Here is a 12,798-nt window from a genome sequence, read left to right on the forward strand (position 1 = left end):
TTTTTGAGTACTCACCTGTATCAATCGATTAATAATCTGATGTATTTAATCCTTTCAAATTCAAATCCATCTAAGATCATAACATGCAATCAACTATGTTTAGAGGTTGGATGCATGCATTCCAAATAAACAAGAATCGAAAAAAACAATAATCTTAATCAAAATCATATCATGGGTATTATAGATAATTCAATTTTCACCCAAATAAATCCAACCCGAAGATAATTACCTCATTGGTTGAGCAATGAAATCCAAAATTAAATCGTTCATGAACATTCTTCAAGTTTTACGAATCACAAAATTCAAAACCAAGAAAACAGAACAAAGACAGAACTACAGGAAGTTCTCGTTGCACTCTAACTTCTTATTAAGATTCTATACAAAACCCAAGGAAAATTTCTCTTCCCCTTCTTCGCATATGTGATCTCCCTTTTTTTAGCTGCTCCCCTCTTCTTCTCTTTTGAACTACTCTACTAGATTCTACTACAGAGAGAGTAATTACTCTCTTTCTTTTCTTTTCTCTTACAATCTGTCTTTTTTCTTTTCATTTCTCTCCTCCTTTTAGAAGGTAGATTCGTCCCTTTTAGCACACATATTTTGCTCCTCTTTTTCAGGGTGATTTATCTGGTACACATACAGTTGGCTGAGAGTGATGTGGATTGAGTGCTACGTCATCTACCTGGAATTGCCATGGGATTTATGTTAGCAATCTATTTTTCATAGCAATGTTTCACCTACTTCGTTCACTTTTCCTCTTCCCTTTTTCCTTCTTCTTGCTTCTTTTATCCTACTGCACCTACAACCAAATACTACCAAACCTCTATCCAACCATTAAAAGTAACATAAATTTACAGTTAAAACATAATCCAAACTTTAGTATGTAATGCTCTAGTAATAATTCTAAAATGCAAATGTATTTTCTTAAGTACAAGCAAATACTTTAGTGAAGATGCCTGAAATATAACTCTTTCAAGAGTTATCATAGGTTGAGACAAAAATTTGTTTTTTCAAGACCTTTCAATTCAAATTCTTTCTTTAAACAATTTACTGTTTTTTGAAGCTCTGCAGGAGTTCCAATAATATATAAATCATCAACATAAACCGCAAGTATCCTAAATTCTAACCCAAATATTTTTGTAAAAACACATCGACAAATTGGGTTATTTGTATAACATTCTTTCAATAAATATCCACTAAAACAATTGTACCACATTTGTCCAGATTGTTTCTATCCATATAAGGATTCATTAATTTGATTGAATAATCTTCTCAGGAAATTTATTTTCCTTCTAAGATGATAAATCCTTCAGGGATATTCATATCAGTTTCACTATCCAGTGAGCCATAGAGATAGACTGTAACAACATATCAAGTTTTTCATGTACTCCAACACTTATAAGATATCTAAATGATTGCATCCACCACAAAAGAATATGTCTCTTCATAATCAATATCGATCCTGTAACACCCTATACTCGACCCATATGTCAAGTCTGAGTACTGGATGATACCAAGACCCAAATAACTTAATGTTGTCTCTAAATCTGCTCTAATCACATTCTTAAAAAAATTAAAATTTGGAAACCTATCTATATTAAAACTTGTACTAAATTAGTGATAAGTTCCAATAATTTTGATTTCTAACAACAAATTAAAAAATTTAAATTAATATAAAATACATTTATAATCACTTAAGCCCTGAGGCTAGACCTCTAAGGGAGCCCCTCTATATACATGATACAACTACTTCACCAAACTCTTTGCTCTAGCAAAATCTGGCTTGGTCCCTCATTTTGATTTCTAAGTCTTTAATTGCCCTGTATCCAAGCAGTAAATTTTAGAAGTTCAGAAGAACTTAGTGAGGTTTGTACATAAAAAATTCATAGAATACTACTTCAACTTTAGGAAAAAAAGATTCTATGCATAGAGTTAACATCTTGGATTCTGTAGGAGAATCTGCGAACTTAGTTGGAGTAGCAAATGCCTCGATTTCTTTGTGTCAAATATTGGAAGACATAATCATTGGCTTGATCATAGTCATGACCTATCGAGAGATATTCTCATATGGGACTCACCTCTACTTGACAATGATTAAACTTTCTTACACCCTTTTATGATATGCATCACCCCTGATACTCGCCGTCACCGTGGTGGCTGAAGTTGGTAATGTTTAACATTAATTTGCCATAATTACAAATACTTATCTTGAATCCCTTATCTCTCTCTATACTCTAAAAAAAGGGGGCCGACCTTGCCATGTTAGTGACTACCGACGTAGGCTACATTTATTCTCCTTTCTAATTAAGGCCTCTTTCTAGACTCCAGATTCGGACTTAATTCCAATACTTGGCTAACTGAGCATCTCTCTCTTTTCCTTTTTTGGCTTGTGCCCATCATGTAGCCTTACAATACTTATTCTTTTAGTCCAATCCTTTATGGTACTTTAATGGACAAGTAGTACCCAATAAGCTATCTCGTACTCAACTATTCCTTGACAGTTTCCCACCCTGTGTAGACCTACCAGTCTTCCCCTTGCTGTATGGCCCTGACGGAGTTCCACTTCTTACTATTTTCTGGCTAACTCCTTACCCATGAAAATTCTCTGCGGACTACCTCAATGTTAGTCCTTGTGGTCTTTCCTATGCTATGCATCCCTAACCAGGCGTACTTCTCCTGTAGATTCTTAGCAGACTTTATTTTCATTCAACCTTGCTAGCATTTCCTCCCATGAGGTTTCTTGGCAGTCTACTCACTCTTCGACAACCTCTTTGTTGATTGCCCAATTAAGGTTTTATCCTATAATAACCTATTATATATTTTCTTAACCAAGGTGGGATCTGCGACTTTTCTATCAGACTTCTATTGATGGGCACTACATTTACCATCTCTTCTAAGGAAATTCCCTCTCCTTTTACACATGAAAGGGTTAAAATGCTTCCTAGGCTCCACTCACCATTGCCTTTGGCTAATACCCTTATTATCTTGTTTAATTGCATTTTAAAACACGCCAAGTCCATTCTATATTGCGACTTGTCATACAAGTCTCATCACGACTTCTTCTTTACACCTTGATAGGACTCCTAGTTTACCGTCTTGATGGATTCCCTATGTTGCCATAGTCGAGCATGGTCTTACATAATATAATCCCATGTTTAATGTTCTGGTAGACTCTTCCGTGTTTATCGTCCTGACGAACTCCCCTGTGTTTACCATTTTGATGTATTATCCCATGTTTATTGACTCTGAGGGTCTTTAAACATTTTTTGAAATGTCACTCCTTTAGAGCTTGTATACCATCGTCACGATTTCACCCCATAGATCTTACAGACCGCCATCACAGTGTTGCTCTATGGAACCGATAAACTATCATCACAGTGTCGCCTCGAAGGACTAGTAGATAACCATCGTCACAGTGTCATTGTAGCGAGCCAATAGCTAACCATTCCATGATGTCACCTAATTCCCTTGAGTTCTAACACAATTCGCCTGTTCCTCCATTAAAGCATATTTTCCTAACTTCGTCTACCCAGTCAAAATATTTCCCTTCATACCCCGCATACAATAAAAACACGCTTTACACACATAAAAGTGCACTTATTTCTATGACATATAGTATGCCACATATCAATACGACAATACAAATCACATTTTGCATGCCGAGAGCATACTTGCAAGCATTTATATTTTCCATAGCATAATGTATACTTATTCTACTCGTAATCACACACAACTATGAAATTCAAACTATAATCACAATAGGTATACGAACAGGACATTCTAGCACAACATCGAACACCTGCCAAATCTCACTTGAACTCTTTTATCCTCAACAACTTAGCTTTTCAAAATTCCATAGTCTCCTTCATCCTGGCAAATAAGCATGGAAATCATAATACAAATTAAACCAAAAATTAGTCATACTTTAGAAACCAGTATCCAGTAACATGCAAAAACCTTTTAGAGTTTTTCCAAAAATCCTTAAATACCTTCTCTTTCCTTAAATCCATTAATTTAGAAAGGTTAAGAATCTTATCGATTATTGAAGTTCTCAACTAATAGACATCAAAATCTAGCTCCAGCTTGCCATGCATAGCTTTCCCTTAAACCCTCTCTTCATCTAGGTAGAATTAAGAACAAAATAAAGAAGATGAAATAGAAAGGAGAAGATTCCCTTGCAGAATAACACTTCTCACACATATATATAACCCCCACACAAGGTCATCAAAAACTTAAATTCTAAACCATGAGCCAGTAATCATTATGTTACCTACTAAGGAACCAGTCAGTTCAAACTTAACCAAACCATAATTGAAGCCCAACTATTTATCCGACAATCACAAAAAATTTCCTAAAATTCTTAGTAGAGTCCACCAACCTTCCACTTTTTTTAACTGACTCCCCAAGCTCCTTTAAATTTAAGTCCCTAAAGGTGTGACAACTCCCTAAGCCTTAAAGAAATTTTATTCCTTGAAAATTTCTCTTTCCCTCATTCTTAGAGGTGGACTTTGAACATTTTCCCTTCATAACGTAGATGAAGAACTTTTACTCTTCCTAATTGCCTTGACTTATCAACTACAAGTTTATTTTGAACCTATTCTACTCAAATAGAGGGTTTGTACCTACTCCTCATAAAGTGGATAATTGCATGAAGATAATCTCATAGTGATCCTGGAAAATTCTTGGCTTACACTATGAGCTAGACATTCGCTCAGCACGAAGCTAGCGAGTAGCTCCTGAATTGATGTATACCAATTGATAGATTCCTAATAAATCGCTAGCTTCCTGAATTGATGTATACCAATTGATAGATTCCTAATAAATAATTATCTCTAGCAGATTGACCGCCTCCAGACGTACTAACATCCATGGTGTGAATACTGCAATAGAATGAAGAATTACGAGGTGGTATTTACAAGTATACTAGTTGAGTTGTAATATAGATTTTACAACAAGTAGGTAAGTACTCCGAGGATCGGACCCAAGAGAAGCGAGTACTAAATCAATTTTAATCTAAACTATTAAAGATCTAATTAATACTTTAAGCCAGTTATAGTACGACAGTAAAATAAGAGATAATTTTAGGTTTCTTAAACTAAGAACATAAAATATCATAAAAAGAGTACAATTGCAAGAGATAGAGAGAAATAAAGCGAATTAAATCGTAAGATGGGTGATTAGCTTGCTTTAGCAATCTCAATCAACTGTCGTCTCGGGTTCTTCGTCAATCAACTAGCCACTACCATAGCAAGATCTTTCGATCTTTCTACTAACATAATGAGTTAGCAAGAACTACTTATCTTTTGACCTCACAGTCAAGACTGGTTTGGGGTTAAGGTGTTCTCGGATGGGCAATACAAATTTTAGGTTAATTCCCAACTTGATGACTTCCTAGGGTTGTCAGTCCTAGGGTTTGAATCACATTCTTCCTTTCCCAAATAATTTATCCATTGAATAACCCTACAAAACACTTAGGATATCATGATTCCACTCGCTAATCCCCCATAGAAGGATTAGTTACTCTTGACTTTCATAAATAAGATGGAATAAATGGAAGAATTAATCATCGGGAATAGATTGAAATATAGAGTTAAAAAAAGCCTCATTGATATTGATAATAAGCACGAATCTACAAAAGTTGATCTCCATTACAATCGGATAGCTTGAAGAAAGTAAATAACTAAAATTACAAAAACTTAAGAAAGAAAGAAAACAATTCTTAAACCTAAGGAGAAAATATAAGCTAATGGAATCGTGTCGAAAATGTGTGATAGAGAGGTCTATTTATAGCCTTTAGGTAGCCGTCATCCTTAGTCCTAGGGTAGCTTTCGTTCCTGGGCTTAAAGTTCGATAAATAGACCAAAAAGCCCCTGCTTGATGATTTATTCTCATCACAAAGTTGATGTCGTGACACACCAAGACCTATGTTGCGACATAGTAACCAACATGTTCCTCTGTAGCCATCTTTAAGGGTATGTCACGACATCCTCAGCATCTGTCGCGACATTGAAGGCAGTTTCTCACTTTCTCTATTTTGCTCTCTATGCTGCGACATTGGATCCCCCACATTGTGACATAACGTCTAGTATTGACCCGAAATGCCCTCTAATGGTCTCCTACACACTCACAAAGTACATTAACTCTCTCTTCGGCCTCATTCGGCCTTTAAGGTTAATAAAAGACTCAATGTTCACATTTTATTGAATGAAAACAAAACTAAAGAAATTGAATTAAAACCTAATGGAATGCTTGTATTCAAGCTCCTTAAATGTGAAAACTAGTTTAATCTACTACATCAAATTACGGTAGATCAAACTCCCCCACACTTAAGTCATTGCTTGTCCTCAAGAAACATAAACAAAGATTACAAAATGAAAAATGACATGCCTTGAGTAGGTATGGTACAAATATTGATTTGGAAGCATATGACTTAGGTATTTCACATTTGATAACAATTTCGACATGATAAATAGTTGACTTACCACTTTTGATCACAAACATCTAAACTCAGTATGTTACAAAATATATAAGTTTTAAGGTTCTCACCTATAGGAATCCATCAACAAATCATACAAGTACTTTAATTATCCGAGTAAAATACAAATAGTCGTTTATGTGAATATTTAATATGATGTCCATTCATGTATAAAGATATTTAGGTCACATAAGGCTTTTCGGCTTATAACGTTCTGAGGCTTAGGACATGTATGGAATTCAAAAACATAAAGAATCAAAGGGTTACAAACACAAAAATATTTTGGTACATGTATTGATCCCTATTCTTCCCCCTTAGTGACCCATACCTACTCACTGTCTTTTTTCCTCCTTCTCTCTCATTCTTTGTCACTCCATAGGAAATCATAGTACGACATGGTAACTATGGCTAGCCTATTAGTTTTTATGCACTAATGAACGAGTTTTCTCTTTCCTTTTGTGACTTTGCCACTTACTTTTCTAGCCCATCTCACCCAAGAATGCTTTTTATTATTCAAGTATTTTTTTCTACTCATATTACTTTTGCTTTTTGGATTTCTCTTTTGTCTTACACTTTTGGGCTAACCTCCAGTTCCCACATCACACTAATCCATCCTATTTCTCTCTTATTTTTACAAATTTTGCCTTAATGTATCTACTTAACCTTCGATACGTATGGCCAGACGTATGTAATCATGCAATGCAGGATCAAAGAAAAAAGGGCAAACCTAAACTAACATTATTAGGCTTGGGGTTTGTAATTAGGTTCATCAAGAAGTGTTAATAGGCTCAAAATTGGTACTAAAGGTGAAATATAAATAGGATAAATTTTTGGCTTTGGATGTGTTCCAAACAATGCCTTTGGTCATCCCTAAATATCTCAACATGCATAAATTTAATCAATCGAACAAACACAAATTGAACCATTTATCATTCATACTAACATGCTCATTTCCTTGTATTTTCTATATCACTTTGTACAAATGATAGATTAATACTTATTGATAGTGTAACATATAGAACTTTAGTAATCTAATAATAAAAAATTTAAAATCACCTATCATTATGCCAAACTTATTCATAAACACAAGCAACCTATGTACATGCTCCTATACAATCACTTGTATTTTTACAAGCTCAAGCACACCAAAAGACAAGAAAAATAAAATAAAATGTAAAAATTTGAGGCAAATTTTATATTTTATCCCCTACGCTTTAGTTGAAACATTTTCCTCAATGTATAGCCCATCAAAAGATAAAGAAAGAAGTTACTTGATTGATTGTGATTGCTTGAACTCCTATTGGTGGGTGTTTTTTTCTTTGGTCGTTGAAAATTCAAATTTGTGCATGTCTCTTTTGTGTCGGGTTCATACATAGTAAAATTAAACACAAAGCAACAGAACTAAAACAAAATCTACTTATTAATCCTTCTCCTACAAAGTCTAAATTAAAATCATCCAATAATTAATACAAATCTTTTAAAAATGGAAAAACCTGCTCAATCCTCCTTCGAATCATCGAGGGGATGAGAACACCTCTTCTCCATAGGGGCTTTTCCCTTTCCTCTGACATATATTTTGTGGGAGCTCCCACCCATTGACGTCGCATGGTGAGTTGGGCTTCATATGACAGGCCCTTTTGGTGTAAAAAATTGCGGCTGAAATGTCACTTCATACTCGTCCTCCATTTAAAGGTACTTTTGAGTAGCACCTTCCTTTTAAAGATTCGTCCACTCATTTTGATGAGTTGGAGTTGGCCTGAGCATATCTAGAGGGTAGCTTGGAGCGCTTAAATCATTCATCCTTACGGATTTTTGAAGTACTGGGTCTATTTCTTGCATCCATTTGATCATTCCATCGATTTTTGCTCCAATGGTTCCACTAGTTCCCTTTTTAACCTTCATTGAATCTTTTTATTTAACTGATGCTGGTACATCCATTTTCTTCTTCCTCCTTTAATTTCATTCAATAATTTGCTTCTGTTGAAGCTTAACGTACTGTGTACATAATGTATCTCCAATGATACTTCTTGTAGGTTTCATGAATTACTTATTGTCTTTCATTGGCACTTCTTTCTGGTGGCATAGTGTCGTTACGATGTGTAGGAAGAAAACTCCTGCCTTTTAGCTTTGTACGTGCTGTTTCATCTCTCGAAAGATCCAACGCCGTACACAAATTTTTTTCGTAACAGAATACCATATGACAAAACTGATCGAAACACATTAACATTAGATGCATTCAATGTATTTTATTGCTAATGAATTGCATCTACATCTTAGCAACAAGAAACATAATGACCTGGTTAAAGTTCGTGGGAAACTTAGTATCTGGCCTGTAATTCCAACTACCCTTGCCTTGAGTCAGATATTTTATAATATATTCCATGTCAATGTTTTGAAATCTTTCAAAATCTATACTATCAATAAAATCTTTTTCATAAAATGGAATGTTATAAAATGTGCAAATATTGTTAGGAGAAATTGGAACGTCTTCCCCTCGTACTTCAACGTCAATGAGGAATTGGGGATTTAGGGTTTGAAAAGAAAGAGGGATTTTAGATATGTAAGGGTTTTGAGGAGATTTTGAAAGGGTTTAAGTGTTAGAATAAGGTTAGATTAGATTAAAAGGGTATTTGTATGTTTAAAGATAGTGTTTTTAGGTTTAAAAAATGGGTAAAATAATGGTTATCCCATTGGGTTGCGCAATCGAGTTAGGTCAACCTTGCAAAAAATTGCAGTGCTGTTGCGACACAGGGGTTCCTTGTCACGATATCCCTGGCAGATAACCTATGTTGTGACATCAGGGTTCGATGTCGCGACACACCCTACAGTTTTAAAATTTTTAAGAAATTATCTTTTATATCGCGACACAAGTAAGTGATGTCACGACATTGGGTCGATTTGTAACTTCTTCATTACTGCCCTTGATGTTACGACACCGAGTTCTCTATGTCGTGATGTTAACCTTTTTTTCCACATTTCCAATCCTTCAGCATGCTTTAAACGTCTATTGGAGCTATCTTTTACCTACCTATAACCTGTTAAAAATTTTGTTAGTAAAATATGTAGTTAGTACAGTTAGTAATGGTCAATTAGTAGAAAAAGTTATGTTTTGCTATCGGACTCATTCGTCAACTCAGTCAATATGTATCGATGGGCTCTCTGTCTATCTGTATTGGTCCAACTTCTGTTGTGCCATTCTACTCGTTTGCAATTATTTCTTTCTCTGAACTTTCCTTTTTGCCTGCATGAACGACTGGTAGTTCTTTCCGCAGATCATAGCTATTTATTATTTTAGAAGCCACATAACCACTCAACCACTTTAGCTTATACTTAGCGTTCTTGCTTCGTAAGAAAGTTGGAGATCGTGGTTCATATTTATCGCTTATTATGCCTCTGCTCATCTCATCGATCCAGAATAGCTTTTCATATGTACTTGAGGTGATGATTGGCATAGATATTGGTAAAAGGATTGGCAAGGAATGTTGCACTATGTCTCTTAAATTCTAAATTTGTAGACTTTTTAATTTTTTCATCTGGGGTCTCTCCATGTGTTCACGAATAACTTCCTTACATGGCTCTTGTGATGCTTGAACATTTTGCGATGTCTGCAACTCAAGGTCTATGCTCATCAGTTGCCTTGCTTGCTTAATATTTGTTATATGGTCATGGGTCTTGTTTATACATATTTTTCCAATTCTATTCAGCATCTGGAAAATTCCTAGGCTGTCAAATCTCTGGGGTGCTTGGTTTAGGACTAAGGTCATGAAAAGGAAAGCCAATTCAGGCTCGTCATCTGGAACTATTAGTATCTTTTCATTTTGCTCTAGAAATTCCTAAATCGGCAAATACTCTTCCATTAGATCGGCCTTAATTATCATTGTCTCTATGAGTTGGCCTGCATTATACTGCTATTGTATTTTGGCCTTATTAGCAAAACCCAAGATTTCTAGGACAATGAATTCCATGTTGATCTGATTCTTTGATTCATTGACCATTTCATCCACTAGCTCTATATCTTTTCTTTCTACAGTTGTGTTTGAATATTCTTCTATCTATTGAGATGGATAGTCATCTAAGAGTTCTCCCTTTTTACAAGCATCTATGATAACATCCTCCTCATTGCTCAACACTGGACTTAACACGTCTTGGTACTTTTTCTGATGGTATATCAATGGGGTTGTTATCTTCTTAGGAAAGAACTGGGGTTTCTCCTCAGAGTTGACTTAATTCAAGTATTAGTAATAGTTGGTTCTCCTGTATCTCTCAGTCTTCATAGACACCTTCTTCATAAATATCTTCATCATAATCGAAGTCTTCATCGGACCATATATAGTCAAAGTTATCCATTGCTTGTGCTAAAATAACTATTTGTTTGATGGTGTCCATGGTTACTAAAAAAATGAGCAAATGTCAAAAGAGTTAATGAACAAGACAAATTGAAAGTCGTAGCTATAACCTAAAAATTTCCTAATTATTCTTTTAAGATGGAAAAATTAAAATCAATCTAGTGACGTTGCCTCCCTGGTAATGATGCCAACAACTTGACCACCAGAGCGTGAATACTACAATAGAATGAAGAATTACGAGGCGGTATTTGCAAGTATACAGGTCAAGTTGTAATATAGATTTTACAACGAAGTAGGTAAGTACTTCGAGGATCGTACCCAAGGGAGGTGAGTACTAAATCAATCTTAACCTAAACAATTAAATATCTAATTAATAATTTAAGTCAGTTATAGTAAGAAAGTAAAATAAGAGATAATTTTAGGTGTTTTTTAAACTATAGAAATAAAATAATATAAAAAAAGTAAAATTGCAAGAGATAGAGAGAAATAAAGCGAATCAAATTGTAAGATGGGTGATTAGCTTGCTTCAAAAATCCTAATCAACTGTCATCTTGAGTTCTTCATCAATCAACTAGTCACTACCCTAGCAGGATCTTTCGATCTTCCACTAACATAACGAGTCAGCAAGAACTACTTATCTTCTAACCTTACAGTCCAAATTGGTTTAGGGTCAAGGTGTTCACAGATGGGTAATACCAATTTTGGGTTAATTCCCACCTTGATGAATTCTTGAGGTTGTAAGGCCTAGGATTTGTTTCACGTTCTTCCTTTCCCAAATAATTGATCCATTGAATAACCGTACAAAACGCTTAAGAGATCATGCTTCCAGTCGCTAATCCCCCATACAAGGATTAGTTCCTCATGACTTTCATAAACAACATGGAATAGATGGAAGAATTAATCATAGGGAATGAATTGAAATAGAGAGTTTAAGAAAATCCTAATTGATAGTGATAATAGGCACGAATCCACAGAATTTGATCTCTTTTACAATCTTAAAATTTAAGCAAATAACTAAAATTACGAAAACTTAAGAAACAAAGAAGCCAATTCTTAAACCTAAAGAGAAAATTTAAGCTAATGGAATCGTGTCTATAATGTGTGCCAATAAGCCTATTTATAGCCTTCAGGTAGCCGTTGTCCTTAGCCATAGGGTAGTTGGCATTCCTCGGATTAAATTTTGATTGTGCGACCAAAACACCCCTACTTCATGTTTTATTCTTATCACAAAGTCAATTTCGTGACACACTAGGACCTATGACGTGACGTAGAAACCAATATGTTCTTCTGTAGCCAATTTCAGGGGTTTGTCACGGCATACTCAGCATGTGTCACAACATTGAAGACAATTTCTCACTTTCTCTATTCTGCTCTCTATGTTGCGACATTGGATCCCCCACATTGCGACATAATCCATTATTGACCCGAAATACCATCTAATGGTCTCCTACACACTCACAAAGTACGTTAGCTCTTCCTCAGACCTCATTCAGCCCTTTAGGTTAATAAAGGAATCAATGTGCACATTTTATTGAATGAAAACAAAACTAAAGAAACTGAATAAAAACATAATGAAAATGCTTGTATTCAAGCTCCTTAAATGTGAAAACTAGTTTAATCTGCTACACTGAATTACGATAGATCACAGACTATCTCGTATTTCTGGTTGTCGAAGCGTTTAATAGAAACCCTTTCCATCTCCAACAGATGTCAGATACGAATTCAAGAATTTGAATAGTTTATTTCAAATTGAACCCAAATTTCCCTTAGCTGCTTGGCTATTTAAATCGATATGCAAGGAAAGGAGGCGTTTCATCTAAAACCATTCTCCAACTCCTTGTCGACTAAGTTTCCTTCAGAATCCCTAAATTCTCTCTTTTTGGCTTCTCTGGTTTCTTTGTCTGTTCCTATTTCCCTTTTTTCTTCCTTCGACCACTTCTCTACATTTCCAAGTAACTCCTTGAATCTTCCATTTATCTT

This window comes from Gossypium hirsutum, chromosome D10, assembly GCF_007990345.1.
Source record: "Gossypium hirsutum isolate 1008001.06 chromosome D10, Gossypium_hirsutum_v2.1, whole genome shotgun sequence".
Classification (NCBI taxonomy): Eukaryota; Viridiplantae; Streptophyta; class Magnoliopsida; order Malvales; family Malvaceae; genus Gossypium; species Gossypium hirsutum.